We start from the raw sequence: 15,945 nt of genomic DNA on the forward strand, positions 1-15,945 counted from the left end.
ATTTGAAGAAATAATGGCCAAAAACTTTTCAAATTTGATGAATAAACATTAATTTACATATCCAAGAAACTCAATTCCAAACAGAATAACCTCAGAGAAATCCATAGACACCTCATAATCAAACTGTCAAAAGTCAAAGACAATGAGAGAGTCTTGAAAGCAGCAGGAGAGAAGCAATTCATCGTGTACAAGGACTCCTCAACAAGACTGACAGCTGCTGTCCCATTGGAAACCATGGAAGCCAGCGATAGTGGGATGACATATTCAAAGTGCTGGGGAAAAAACAGCCAAGAATTTTCTATCCAGCAAAACTATCCTTCAAAATAAAAAAGAAACTAAGACAACCCCAGATAAAGAAAAACCGAGGTAGTTTATCACTAGAGACCTGTCCTCCAAGAATTGCTAAAGGGAATCCTTCAGGTTGAAATGAAAAGACACTAAACAGTAACTCGAAACCGCACAAAGAAACAAAGAATGTTGGTAAAGCTATCAACATAGATAAATATAAAAGACAATACTAGGGGCTGGCCCAGTGGTGCAGTGGTTAAGTGCACACATTCCGCTTCAGCGGCCCAGGGTTTGCCAGTTCGGATCCTGGGTGTGGACATGGCACCGCTTAGCATGTCATGCTGTGGTAGGTGTCCCATGTATAAAGTAGAGGAAGATGGGCACAGATGTTAGCTCAGGGCCAATCTTCCTCAGAAAAAAGAGGAGGACTGGCAGTAGTTAGCTCAGGGCTAATCTTCCTCAAAAAAAAAAAAAAAGACAATACTAATGTATGTCGTTACTTTCTTTTTTTTCCTATCTAACTTAAAAGACAACAACAAATGGGGTTGGGGCACCAGGTATCTACATGAAAAAGAGTGAATTTAGACCTCTATCTCATACCATATACAAAAATTAACTCAAAATGTATCAAGGACCTAAACACAAGAGCATTTTACTATGTAAAAGGGTTTTACTATAAAACTCCTACAGGGAAACATAGACCTGGGATTAGACAACGGTTTCTTAAATATACCACCAAAAGCACAAACTTCAAAAGAAAAAATAAATAAATTGGACTTCATCAAAATTTAAAACCTTCTTGCATACACAAGAAAGTGAAAAGACAATCCAGAGAATGAGAGAAAATATTTGCAAATCATATATCTGATAAGTGTCCAGTATCCAGAATATATAAAGAGCTCTTATAAACTAACAACAAAAAGACAAACAATCTAATTTAAAAACAGGCAAAGAATTTGAATATACGTCTCCAAAGAAGATATTCAAATGGCCCTCACACATGAAAAGATGTCCCACATCATTAGTCATTATAGAAATGCAAATCAAAACCACAATGAGATGCCTCTTCACACCCACTAGGATGGCCATCATTGAAAAACAAATAAAAAACATTGGTGAGGATGTGGAGAAATTCAAACCCTCATACATTGCTGAACCCTCATACATTCCTCATATGTAGGAATATAAAATGGTGCAGCCACTGTGGAAAACAGTTTGCAATTCCTCAAAAATTTCAACATTAAAGTTACCATATGACCCAGCAATTCCATTCTCAGGTGTATACCTAGCAGAATTAAAAAGATATGTTTGCACAAAAACTTGTACACAAATTTTCATAGAAGCATTGTTCTTAACAGCCAAAAGGTAGAAACAACTCAAATGTCCACCAGTTGATGAATGGATATATGAAATGTGGTATATCCATACAATGGAATATTATTCAGCCATAAAAAGAATGAAGTACTGATACATGCTACTACATGGATGAACCTTGAAAGTACTATGCTGAATCAAAGAAGCCAGACACAAAAGGCCACAGATTGTGTGGCTGCATTTATATAAATTGTCCAGAAAAGGTAAATCCATAGAGACAGAAAGTGAATTAGTGGTTGTCAGGGGCTGAGGAGTGACTGCTTTAATGGGTATGGGGCTTCTTTTTGTGGCAATGAAAATACTTTGGAATTAGAGAGTACTGATGGTTATACAATATTATGAATATATAGTCATACATCACTTAATGGTGGGGATACATTCAGAGAAATGTGTCGTTAGGCGCTTCCGTCATTGTGCAAACATCACAGCATGTACTTACACAAACCTAGATAGTATAGCTTCCTACACACCTAGGCTACATGGTACTAATCTTATGGGGCCACCATTGTATATGTAGTCCGTCGTTGACTGAAACGTCGTTATGCAGTGCATGACTGTACTAAAAACACTGAATTGTACCTTTAAAATGGTGAATTTTATGGTATGTGAATTTTATCTCAATTTTTAAAAATTAAAAAAAAATAGCTGCAGGGCTTTGGAAGGAGCGTGTACAAGTGAGGGGTCTCAAAGCCTGAGTTCTGCAAAGGAAATGTGTCTCTGTGTCCCCAACACCAGGATAGCAGGAAGTCCAGTCTTTCCCTGAGGTTCTCCTCCACCACTGTCCCTGAAGTACCCCAGGATGTTTGCACTGTTCTGTGTGTCAGCCTTCCTGTCCATCAGCCATCTGCTGGGAGAGGAGGTGTGGAGAAATGCCCCTTGAGGCCAGACCCAGCAATTGCTGGCTTATAGAGAGCCCCCTCTGCTGGCCTTGGCTTCCTCCACTGCATCACGTACACCAAGTACCCAGAAAATACAGTGAATAAACGAGTGAAAGTATAAATAAGAGGAGGTATGAATGAACAAACTCTCCACTAAGCTCTGCATCTGGAGATCAGTCTGAGGACCAAGAGGTCTGCCTGGATTTCGCCATGCAGGTCCCCTGGGTGCAGTGGGAGGTGGCTTGGAAAGAGCTTTCAGCTCTACATAGGCCTGGAGAAGAGTCCATGAGAAGCTCAGAGTAAGGAGATAGTAGAATGGGCAGCTGGGCTGAGTCCCCAAGAAAGCTGCTTGGAACAGACTGGAAGTGGCTCAGCTGGCCATTCTGATGACTGCTCAGACCCTGGGATCTCAGCAGAGGCTCACCTGTGTTGTCCCTGGTCCATACAGCATGGTTCACTCTCCTACTCTGCCCATCCATGAGCTTGGAGGTGCCCACACCCAACGGGAAGTTTAAGCAAGGCTCTTGCTGAGTCCCTGTACACATGCGCAAGCTTCTCTTGTTCCCTGACTGCCAGAGATGCTGAATCTTGTTTCCCTCAGCTCCAGATGGGCAGCTCCACCCCCTCTTTCTTTCCTACCTGACTCCAGCTATACTGATCCCCTAGGCTGACCTGGCTCACCAGACCAGTCCTCACCCCTCTGCCTGCCCAGCCTCCTGTCTACTCATTCCAGCCCCAACTTAGCAAGATGCTAAAGATATTTCACCTCTTCCACTTGATCAGAGAAAAGGAAGACCAGGGGGGCCTATTTGTGGAGGGAAACGCCTCCACACTTACCAGGAAACTCCGTGAGGAAAAAAAATTATGTCAAAATAAGAGCATCTGAGAAAGCTGGCCTGGACTCATTGGGAGGGAAGGAGGAAGGAAAGGAAGGAAAGAAGGATCACCTACAATTCCAGCACCCAGCACACTGTCACATTTGGGTGTGTATTCTTGAAGGGTTTTCTGTGTGTATACATTTTGTTAACTTATAAGTAGCAGATTATAGTAGACATACTATTTTTTATTGTGGTTATTATACTTCACATAAAATTTATCATTTTAAGCATTTTTAAGTGTACAGTTCAGTGGCGTTAAGTGCATTCAGATTGTTGTGCAACCATCACCACTATCCATCTCTAGAACTTTTTCATCTTTCCAAACTGGAACTCTGCATCCATCAAACACTAATTTCCCATTCCTCCCTCCATGCACTGTTGTTTAACCTTTGTTTTCGTTTTCACGAATTGTCTTTAATGGCTTTCCCTTGACCATTTTCAACAGCAAACTCGAGCTTTCTTTCTCTCCAGGCCTCTGTGGTGCAGCCAGTGTGACAAGTTGAACCAGCCATGGCACCATCTTGGTAGGGGATGTCCTTACCTGTTGACCATATAGCATCATGGGAAACTGAAAGTTTGATCAATGGATTCTTCTGGAGCATGTCCATTGAAGAAAGGGACCACTCCACTCCATCATTCCTGGGCAAAAAGACTCTTCTGTCCAGGTCTCTCATCCACTTACTCATTGACTTGGCCCAGCCCTGCCTATCCTCCCTGTCATACCATCAACACACAAGGCCCCAGGTGGAGGTGACCACCAGGATGGGGTAAATGTGGTAATGATGACATCCCCTCCCATGTGCTCAGCATTTACAAAGCACCTTCCCATCCAGTTCTCTATTTTATTCTCACAAAGACCCTGGGAAATAGGAATGAGGATCATTAAGTGGGTAGAGTTGGACAGAGTTGGAGCTGGAGAAGTGGGGGACTATCTGAGAGGCACCTTGCTGGAACATGGCAGAATCTGTTGGGAACCCAGTTCTCCTGACAAGCTGTGACAGTTTCCGTGGAACAGGGTGATGCATGGAGGCCATGTCAGTGGGTTCATCCCAACTCACTTGATCCAAGGAAGGTTTTCATCACAAAGAGACCTTAAGAAAATTCCAATGGAAGTAGGAGGAGATACAAGATTCTCATATCTCCTTCCTTGAAAACCTAACAAAAGTGGTAAAATGATACAAGCAACAGAATTCAAAGTTAAATATATACTTGGAAAAGAGCCATCTACAGAAAAACAAAGATTTCGGAGTCAGTTATCTGGAGATAAATCGACATGCTGAGAGATCAATATTCTATAAAATCCTTTTTACATCCCCCACTCTGGACAAACACAGAGGAAGGCAGCCCAGCGGAAAACACAGATGCCCCTCTAGACAAGAGCCTTCTGCCCATCATGTGTGGCATGTCACAAATTTGCAGGTTATTACTCAGCTGTGCAAAGGAAATGTAGCTTCTTTATCTTCTTTAACTGATATCAGATAATTCCATCCCCTTGGTTGGGAAAACTTACACTTGCTTATTAATGGTATTTCCATCTCTTCTAGACAAAACAGTCTCTTTAAATAATTCAGTCTCTTCAGCTAAACACCAAGTTGTTCACATTTCCTCTCTCTAACCCTACTCCTCCTCAAAATGGCATCTGTGCATAAGTGAGGTCTTAGGTGACTTCATAGCAATGGGGGCAAAAGGCCTTAGAAGGGTGCATGAAGGACATTGTTCTGCCTCTGGGTTGTCTAGACTCAGCAACGATGCCTTTTGTCCACCAAGATACTGGTATCATGTGAGCATCCATTACTGGGGTTGATGGCTGGCAAATTTCCAGCCTGTTCTGCCTCAGGCAGATCCTAGTGGTTCTCCCCTCACTGATTCACATACTATTAACCCTAGCATAGAACCTGCTGAATTTCAGCCACATCTTCCACCCGGCCTGAAGCTTAGTCTGGCCATTCCCCAGCCACTGTGGTCGTACCACATTGCCTCCCCACAATGGTGGCCCACTGACTTCCCATGCAACTACCAAGTACCTCCTACTATGGAGCCTACAAGAACATCTAGATCTTTTCTATTCTGCATGAGGACCTGGGGAGCACAAGCTCAGGTCCCACCCCTAAAGAACTATACCACGTGGACATTTCTAGGGTCCTTCCACATTTGTCAAGGTCACCCTGCACACCAGTCTCCGCCCAGAATTCTAAACAGGGAGCAAAGTAGAAACCTGCTCTGCTTTTGATTTTCCCCTTAATCTAAAGATCTTTGTAACACCCCCACCAGATATGGGGCAGGAAGAGGAAGTCCAAACACACCTATCTGACCTCTTGTTTCTATCTCTCTGTTATCCTTCCTACATCCCACTAGGCCAAAGAGGTCAGCTTTCCACCTCCAATCTGGGTGGAACCCTTCTTGCATCATATCCCCCTTCTCTAGGGCAGGGAGCCTTGTTGCGGCTGCCATAGACTAAATGCAAGCCTTCCTTCTTTCTGGGAGAAGCTCTGTGGTGAGTCCATCAGGCTTGGCTCTTAAAATGAGAGCCAGAAGATATCCAAAAAAGTAGAGGGTACCAAAGACATTGCTTTAAGATCCAAAAATACTACCTTCATCCCCCACGAACTAGCAGGATCTCAACAGGACAGGGGTCCCCAATTTGTGCAACTCAGAGGAAAATGGTAGCAAGTCTGATGAAGGCTAGCCTAGCTACAGGAATATTTCTTCTCTTTTGGAAATTTAAAGAAAAAGGGAAAACCAAAATGAAAAAAATTGAAAACGGGAAAATTTGGTGAAACCAAATGACCACAAAACCTCTGGACCTAACTGTCCATCACAGTCTTCAAGGCTGTCACTGAAATGAAACCTTCAGGGGTCATGGAGCCGTGGATGAGGGACAGGCTGGGCTTGAACTGGCTCACCCCTGCGGTCACAGGCCAGCCACACCAGCCTCCTGAAGCTCCACTCTGGGCCCTCCCAGGCTTCAGCCAGGGCCATTCCTCAGTGGTGTTTCTTAGTGCTATCCAGGCCTCACAGCTTATTGGGTTTCCGTCTCCTTTTGAAAAGAATAGGGGCCACAGACCCAGCTGTGTCAGCTCAGCAAAGCAGATAGGATAGACCACTTCTACAGAACAGTGTGGCTGAGCTCAGGGAAAGTACTTCCAGTATCTAGAGGTCTGCAGGACACTGGTCAGGGCCCATGACTTGCTACTGAGCCCCTGCAATCCCAGGCGCGGCTCCTCAAACCCCCTAAACTTGGGCTGCTCTCTGGGCCCAAAGGAGCTCAGAGGCTGCCCCCTAAGTGGACACAGCTGTGAAGCTGGCCTAGGTATGGATGCATTTCGGGGGCAGGGGAAAGGGAGGGGTTGCAGCTGAGGCCTGACTCCAGGCAAGTGCTCTGGCCCCCAACTTCCTATTATAGGGGTTCCCTCCAAGCGCTCCCCCTCCCCAACCAGGTCATTGCATTTTTCTTCCCCTCACTTGGAAAAACTTAGTTTTTCTTGGTCTGACATGCCTTCAGGAATGCAGGCCCAGGCACACTGCAGTCCCTCTGACCTGTGGTCACCAGGAGCCTCTCAGGAATCAATGGGGCCTCACACACCCAGGGAGCCAGGCCTGGGGGAGGCTTCCAGGGGAGGTAGGATGGAACAGCCCGGGGCCCGCACTGGGCTTCTGACATCCTGGACAATGTCGGAGCCTGTTATTTCCAGGAAAAGTCCTTTCAAGAACACCATGGGACGCAAACAGTGGGAACAAGATCTAGCTCCAATTTCTTAAGGACTTGTGGCCTTTCAGCCCCCATGAGAGAGCAGGGGAAGGTGACCGTCAATTCAGAAGTCTAGAGTAGATCCTGGCCCTCCTCGGGGTCTCGACATCCCCATCTGTCTAAGGCTGGTACAGTTGGCTACTGTGTCTCTGTGCTTCAGCAAAGCAGAGCAAAGAAGCAGCAATTTCTGCCTTCTCTACTGAACACAGCACTTCCCACCACATGACAGCCCTATTAGAACAGGCCCAGCTCTTGGGAGAGGAGGCCCAAGGGCCTGAAGGTAACCTTACTGCCCCCGCAGAGAGCAGAGCACCGGCAAAGGCTCTCAGAGGGTGGCCGCTGGGGCCTGGGCTGTCAGCTGCCGCCCTCTAGTGGGCCCAGAGGGAGGCAAGGAGAGAGAAACAGAGGAGAAAGGAGAGAGAGAGGGAAGCGGACCAGAGAGAGGGAGAACGAGAGAGAGAGAGAAGAGAGAAAGGCCTCAAAGCAAAGGATGGGTAGAGGGAGATGAAGGAGGGAGTGCATGCAAGATGGAGTAAGCCGAGGGGAGGGGCCTCATCCCCTGGGCAGTTCAATTTCTAACCTCTGGTCACTATTTCCACCTGATTTGTACATCAGCCCCTGAGAGCTCTATCAGGTTGAGCGTGACCAGGGCTCTCATTCAACTCCAACAGCTCTGACGGAGTGGGGAATTCCCGAACCCACTGGTTTTTGCTGATCTTGTCCAGATGTCTCCTCTTATGAGGCCCCTCTGAGAATCAACTGCCAGATAGGTCAGCTCTGGCTTCATCCCTCTCTGACTCCAGCTGCCTCACTGATTCCTCTGACTTCCTCCCACTTCTATGTTTTTGCTAAATCTGTATTTCTGTCCTTGACCTTCCTCCAGAGCTTCAGACCTATTCACCCAGCTGTCCACTGGATACCCTGGTCTGCCTGTCCTTAAACACCTCAACCTCAACATGTCCAAACGGTCCTCATCACCTAGCCCAGCTCTGTTCCTCCTACGAGCCCTACCATGTTTCCTTAATGTAGTAGACACTGTGATGGGCCCCAAGATCCCCCTCAGGGATGATGGGTTTATTTCTCAAACCATAGGCGAGCTGGCGGCAGAAAGCCCTCAGCTGTCTTCAGGGATTTCCTCAGCAGCAGAGCCACCTCGCCTAAGGTCACTCTTTTCCCAGGGAGGTCATCCAAAATCTGATCAATGTAGGCACGTAAATCCCAGCCCCATTGCCCAAGTTGGTACAACTCTACAAGGTCATCTCTGTAGGGTTGGCTGAGCTCTCCACTGAGGCTGCATTGTGGCTCAACTTCTCCATCTTCCCTATTCTGCTTCCTTCCCTTCCTTCCACAGGTGTTGATCCAGAGAGAACTGCCTAATTAACCTTGGGCATGTGAGTGTATGTCTCAGAGACCCCTTTCCAGGGAATGCAATCTGCAACACCTGGTTCCCGGGGCTCAAACCCTGAGAGTCACTGCTGACGTCTCCTTCTCCTGACCCACAATCAAGACCACCAGGCAGTCCTCCCTTGCTTATGGATCACGTCCACCCATGCCCCTCCCATCTGCTGCTGCCACCCAGGGCCCTAAGCCAGCCATTCTCACCCTCATCCTCACAGCACAACGAGCCAGATCCATCTTCCAAAGCCCCACCCTCCTCTCCAAAGCTGCAGGCAACTCTCTTGCCTTTGGAATGCAGCCCACATGCCTCCCTCAGGGCCCCCCATCATCTGAGCCAAATGCCTTTGCTGCCATTCCCTCACTCGACCCCACACACACTCCCTGGGCCTCCCGGTTGGGCTCCACCACATTCCCAGAGCAGGCCAGCCAGGGGGAGGTTCCTGTGTGGAAGGGGGAAGCGGGTGACACGACTCTAGAACGGCCTGGTTGCCCCTGGAGACGGGGTGGAATCTCTCCCTGTGTGAGGCTCACTCTCAAGAGGCCGCTCTCTGGGCTGTGATGACTAACAGTGGTGAGTGGCCCCAGGATCAGTGAATCTCAGGCAGAGATGGGGCTCCTGGTGCAGGGTCACCGTACAGAGGCAGTAACTCAGGGTTGTCCAGCCTCGTGTGTCCCTCACACAGTCCCCAGGGCCTGTGGGAGGACCCAGGACAGACCCACACCCATGAGAAGTGAGGAGGAGGCCGGCTGCCCTTCGCCGCCAAGTGGCTTCCTTGTTCTTTCCTCATCATCTAGGCTTTTCTTTGTCTTACATCACTGAACTATATAGAGTCTGATCAGTGGCATCGATGAGGTGATATATTGATCCAGTTATCCCTTATGTGAAATCAAGCCCATAAATGCCATTTACTCTTAGATTCACAAATTTTTCTTTCTTTTTATATTTTTTGTTTTTTTTTTTTAATTTCTAGCATTTGGAAGGTATTTAAAATTTGTTTTTAGTTTTGTTCTTTACACTGCATTTTTAAAAGAACAATGTATTTGTTCTTTGCTTTATAAGTTTTGAAATGGCATTTAGGCAAATTTGTAAAATTCTGCCCTCTTGAAAATTAGTGACTGTATATTTTCACCTTCATAAATTATAGAAGCTTTTTGTTTTAAAATGAAAAAGATGTGTACATACAAATCCAAACTCTACTTTCTAAAGAACACTTCATTTTGAAGTGATTTTCAGAGTTGTGTCTTTTCTATTATTTATTTGCTTCTTAATGTTGTTACTAAATATTTTACATTTATTCCCAAGGTTTCTGGTTCCATGTTAAAATTAGGAATCAGAGTGATCTGCTTAAGAAGCCCAGTTATATTCTTTCATTCTTCACTTAGAAAAGGCATCCAAATAGAGGTCCTTTAAGTTAATTAGCAGCCAGATCAATATTCAGTGTGATCCATTTGTTTTACACACATGCACACACACACAAGCATATATGTTTGCGTGTGCTTGGAAAATGTCTGGAAAGATATAGAGGAAAATGTTAACTGTTGTTGCCTCTAAGGAGTAAAATTGGGAAGTGAGTACATGCTTCTGTGGCTGTTGGCATTTCTGCTAGCAAGCATGGTCAAGGAAGTGTTTGTTCTGTGGTTACAGAAGCAGAAATTTTTTTTTTTTTTAAAGATTGGCACCTGAGGTAACGTCTGTTGCCAATCTTTCTTCTTCTTCTCCCCAAAGCCCCCCAGGTCATAGTTGTTTACTCTGGTTGTCGGTCCTTCTGGTTGTGCTATGTGGGACACCACCTCAGCATGGCCTGATGAGCGGTGCCATGTCCGTGCCCAGGACCCGAACCAGTGAACCCCCAGGCCGCGAAAGCAGAGCACGCGAACTTAACCACTCGGCCACAGGGCTGGCCCCCCAGAAGCAGAAATCTTGGTGGCTGGTGCCAGCTTTGTGGTTGCAAAGAGACGGAGTACCAGGCATCCACTTTTTGTGTGTGAACGGCAGTTGAGGTTGTATATCCTGAAGGCAGCAGCTGGGATAATGATTTCCTTGGCAGCCAGTTCTGTGGTGGTATTGTAGGGGAGCCATTCCTAGAAGCTCAGCCTCCAGTCTGCCCTTCCAACAATTTGGTAGTCACCTAACTCCCTGTATTAAGTCTCTTTCTACTTAAATTGTCTGGAGTCATTTCCATTATCTGCAACATACCTTGAAGTGACACAGGGGATGGGGGCAGAGAGGAGAACTACAGATCCCAAAGAAGGAGATCTTCATGCGAATACTCTCCTTTGTTTAATTTACCCCCAGAGATGAACATGAGGCCCTGACCCAGATCCTGTCTTTGCACAGCAATACTAATCCCTTTCTTGTCCTAGTTTCTCCACCTTTTCACCAAGATATCTGTGTCTGTGTACTAGTCAAGACTATTTGGTTGAAATGACAGGAACTGTTAATTCAATCTACTTTAGGCAAAAAAAAAAAATATGTATATAGACATAGATATAGATATACATAGTATTAGACACAACCAAACAGCAAGAAGGGCTGGGATGGATCCGTCTTTTGCCCTCTCTTCCTTGACTCTCTTTCTCTCATTTTCTTTCTCTTTTCCTGTCTCTCTTTCATGCAAATCTCTATATGTTAGCTTTCCTCTCTGAGGCTGGCCGTCCCCCACAAAAGTGTAATTATGACTGCTGGCAGCTCGTGGCTCATATTATCACAATTTGTAAGAGAAAGCAGAGGGACTTTCCTCCCCCCACTTCAGTTTGAAAAAATCCCCAGGGAATAGTTATGATGAATTAGCTTAGTTCACATGCTCATCCTTTGGAGAAATCACTATGTCATGATAGGCTTTGCTTAGTTCAAGTAGGGTCTGTTACTGGAAAAGACTAAAGGATGCTCACAACTAGAAGGACCCACAACTAGAATATACAACTATGTACTGGGGGGGATTTGGGGAGAGAAAGCAATTAAAAACAAAAGAAAGAAGATTGGCAACAGTTGTTAGCACAGGTGCCAATCTTTAAAAAAAAAGACTAAAGGATGCTTTAAAAAAAAGTAAATGGCCGCTACGATGTGAACCCTTGACTACTCAACACACACAACTTTATATGTATACAATTCTAATAATGCTGATGCTTAAAAACTGTAACTCTCAAATACTAAAAAGACCATAGTCACTATGATAGATTGTTTCAAAAACAGCTGCAATAACTCCTCTCCATGTATGTATGTCCTCAGATAGTCCTGGGACATACAGGTAAACTTGTTCTTTGAAAAGGAAAAACAAAAGCTCTGGTTTATAGCACTTGCCAATTTCTGTGGTGTAAGTATTCCTACCATGGCCAATTTCAAGCTATGAGCACTTTGACAACTGGCTTGCAAAATTCCTGGAAAGTTAGCACACGACTCTCAAGCTCTCGTACCACTGGCCCCTCCCATACTAGCCCAGGGTTTGGCCTCATGTCACTTCATGTGACAATAGCAAACGTGAAGCAAGCAAAGACGTAAAAAGTGCTTGCACGTTGAAGCTTACCGTCTCTTGCTCCACTTGGAACCCTGACATCAAGCATGTGAATGAGCTACATGAAGGAGCTGAATGGTGAGAGACACACAACCAGCTGCCCTGTTAGCTCCAGCCAACAGCCAGAAGTGTGCCCAGCCCAAACTGCTGACCCACAGAATCACTAACTAGTAAAGGATTACTATTTTAAGCCACCACATGTTAAGGTAATTTGTTATACAACAAAAGCTAACTGATACACTTATCCTATTCCCCAAAGGGAAACAACCAAGGATTATATCCAGTCACTCCATCCCACTGAGTCCAGAAACTCTTAGTGATCTCTGTTCTTCTCTGAAAGTTTAAGATATGGTTCATCACCCTATTAAGTGAGAAATTCAGTCATCTCTAAAATATATGCTAAATAATGCTAGAGAAGAAACAGGATAATGAAAAGTTCCTTTCAGAAAAGAGAAAAAGAAAAGCAAAATATTTAGTATAATGACATTTGCCATTATTTATGGCTGCCCAGCATTTGAACTCTTTTTTATATATAAAAGTCCCTCACCTTATGAAGCAGAGCCTGCAACTCATGCCAGAAGCTAAAAAATATTCCCCAGATTCCCTTCTAGCTTGGGTACAGGCACATGGCTTCAGTTCTGCCAATCAGATGCATTTACATTTTGAATCAGAAAATTGTATAAAATCTTTAAAAAAAAAAAAAAAAGAAGAAGAAGAGGACGCCCCTGTGGCCAAGTGGTTAAGTTGACGCGATCTGCTTTGGCAGCCCAGAGTTTCACCAGTTCAAATCCTGGGCGTGGAGATGGCACCGCTTGTCAAGCCACGCTGAGGTGGCATCACACATGCCACAACTAGAAGGACCCACAACAATTAAAAATACACAACTATGTACCAGGGGCTTTGGAGAAAAAGGAAAAATAAAATCTTTAAAAAAAAAAAAGAAAGAAAAGAAAATTGTGATGTGAAGAAGCAGAAAACCCATTTGGTTGGTGAGTGGTGGCAGTGGTGGCCGTTCTAGGAACAGTGACAAGTGCCAGCATCAGTGGTGTGAGCAACACAAACCTCAGGGTTTCTCCCAGTGTCTTCAACACATGATTTGTGTGTTATGATCTGGAGTATTGTTCCTGCCTTCATATCCGTCAAGCCTAGTTTTTTAGTCTTTCCTCCTCCCCAACAGACATAACGCTCCTACCACCAGTTCTACAGAGTGGAGTGAGCAACAGAAAAGCTCTGGAGTCCAACTGCTCGGGTTTAAACCCTGGCTTTAGCACCAATTAGCTGTGTTACCTTGGGCAAGTTCCTTAACTTCCCTGTGCCATTTCCCATCCGAAATGTGAGGTTAATCACAGGATCAATCTCAAAGATGCTGTGATTGTTGCTATGAAGGTTGTGAGAAGGATTACATGAGTTTCATACATGTAAAGAATTTCAAATGATGCTCAGCAAAGTGCAAATGCCTAATAAATATTAGCTATTATTATTAGTTAATATCATACTAATAAATTCCTTTTTCTGCATAAATCAGTCAGTTTCCATTGTTTGCAACTAAGAATGCTGCCAGATACAATTAGTCATCAATCCGGAGTTTATACCATGTCCTGCTAAACAGGAATTATAAGGTACATGTACTTAAATTTCAAATGAGCCTCTTTGATTGCTAAAAGTTCTATTGACCATGTGATTCTCTTTGTCCAGGTCCTCCACGGCCACTGTTGGAGTCTGCACATTAACAACCACACTGCTGTTGGTACAGGTGTAGGAAGCATGGGGAATACTTTGCTAATCTGAGCACCATTCTGGAGCCCCAGGAGACCAGAGAGGATGTCTTGAGGCACTTTGTCTAAAGATGCCATGCCTACATTTCTACATTTCTATGCTGCATCATGCTGTCTTGCATGATGGCAAGGAGCTGCCTTGCACAGTGGGGGATTTCTAGCACCTGATATGCTTTCTGGGTCTTCCCCTTGAAAGTAAGCACAGGTTCCTCCACCGTCAGATCCCCAAACATATCTGGAGGTTCTCTCATCTCTACGTGACTCTTGTCCCAACACAAGCACACCTCCCACCACTTGTATGTCTCTTGGGTCTGCCAAGGAGCAGACACCAAGACAACATTAAATGTGCAAGAAATGTATTAGGGGAAACCACAGTGAAGGAAAATGGGAAGGAAGTCAAGAAAGGCTGGAAGAGATGTCAGCTCATGATACAAGTCTGACCTTGAGCGAAGGAGAAAACCAAGGAAGAAAAGAAAGTTGGGTGGAAGTGTTTCGTCTGCACTGCACTTGGAAGGAAAGTTGAGCAAGGACGTTGAGGAGTCCTTGGGCCAAAGTCACCCTTCAGAGGAGTCCCATGGCTCCCAAGAATGGGCCTGCCTTAGTACCCCTACCACGCTCAGTAACTTGCTGGGAGCTGCTGTGAGAAGTGCAGGCTTGGGGGAAATGCAGAGCGGATGTCAGAGGAAGAAGGAGCTGTTCACTACACGACATCGGTACAATTAGCTAGACACGACAGGAAAACGTTAGTTTCCTTACTTTATGCCATTAAAAAATCCAAATGAATGAAGGAAATCATGCAAAAAACAAAGTTATAAAAGAATGTGAAGAAAATATGGAAGAATCAAAAGACAGAAATAAGAAGTCTAAATGCCAGAAGAAAGAAGAAAAAGTGATTCTCTTTGAGATAGAAGAAAGAGGAGTGGGAAGGAGTGGAACCAGGATCTATAACATTTTGACTTTTTAAATAGTTAAATACAAATAAAGTTAATCCAAAAAAGAGAGTAAGAGAATACTATGTAATACTTTTTCAACAAATTTGAAACAGAAAAAAAATAGATGACTCGTATCCTACTATAACCATTAAATAAATTAAATCAGAAGTTAAAAATTTTATAGGAAAAAAAACCAAAACAGGTCCAAGTGACTTTATGGGAACATTCTGCCAAATGTCAAAAACCAGATAATTCTAATATTATGCAAATTCTCAGAGAAAAGAAAATGGTGGAAACATTGCCCAAATAATTTTATGAGGTTAGAATGGTCTTACCACCACCAGATAAGAATAGGACAAGAAAGAAAAATCAAAAGTCAATTGCATTTATAAACATAGATGCAGAATTTCTGAACATAATATTAGAAAATTGAATCCAACAATGTATTTGTTGAGTTTACTCTGACAAAGTTGGTTTATCTCACCAATGCAAAGATGTCTAAATTTCAGAAAATCTGTTAATGCAAATTATTTACCATATTAACAAATTAAGAGAGAAAAAGTATTGTCTCAATAGCTGCAGAAAAAATATTTGTTAGAGCTTGATACTAATCACGAAAAAAGTTGAAACTAACTAAAGAGATCTGCTCTAATCTCACAATGTGAATCCACAAAAAAACTACAGTAAACAATGTACTTCATAACATAATGTTAGGGATATTTCCTTCAAAGTCAAGAAAGAGACAAGAATGATGGCAACCACTGCTTCTATTAAGGATGGTGCTGGGGGGTCGGCCCGGTGACACAGTGGTTAAGTGCGCACATTCCGCTTCGGCGGCCTGGGGTTCACCGGTTCACATCCTGGGTGCGGACATGGCACCGCCTGACATGCCATGCTGTGGCAGGCATCCCACACATAAAGTAGAGGAAGATGGGCACGGATGTTAGCTCAGGGCCAGCCTTCCTCAGCAAAAAGAGGAAGGATTAGCAGCAGATGTTAGCTCAGGGTTAATCTTCCTTAAAAAAAAAAAAAAGGGGATGGTGCTGGAAGTCTAATTAGTGTAGCAAGGCAAAAATAAAAATTACAATAATTGAAAATGGAAAACAAAACTATAATTATTCACAGGCAATATGATTGTCTATATGGGATCAATAATTCTTAG

The sequence above is a fragment of the Equus caballus genome, chromosome 15, assembly GCF_041296265.1.
Source record: "Equus caballus isolate H_3958 breed thoroughbred chromosome 15, TB-T2T, whole genome shotgun sequence".
Classification (NCBI taxonomy): Eukaryota; Metazoa; Chordata; class Mammalia; order Perissodactyla; family Equidae; genus Equus; species Equus caballus.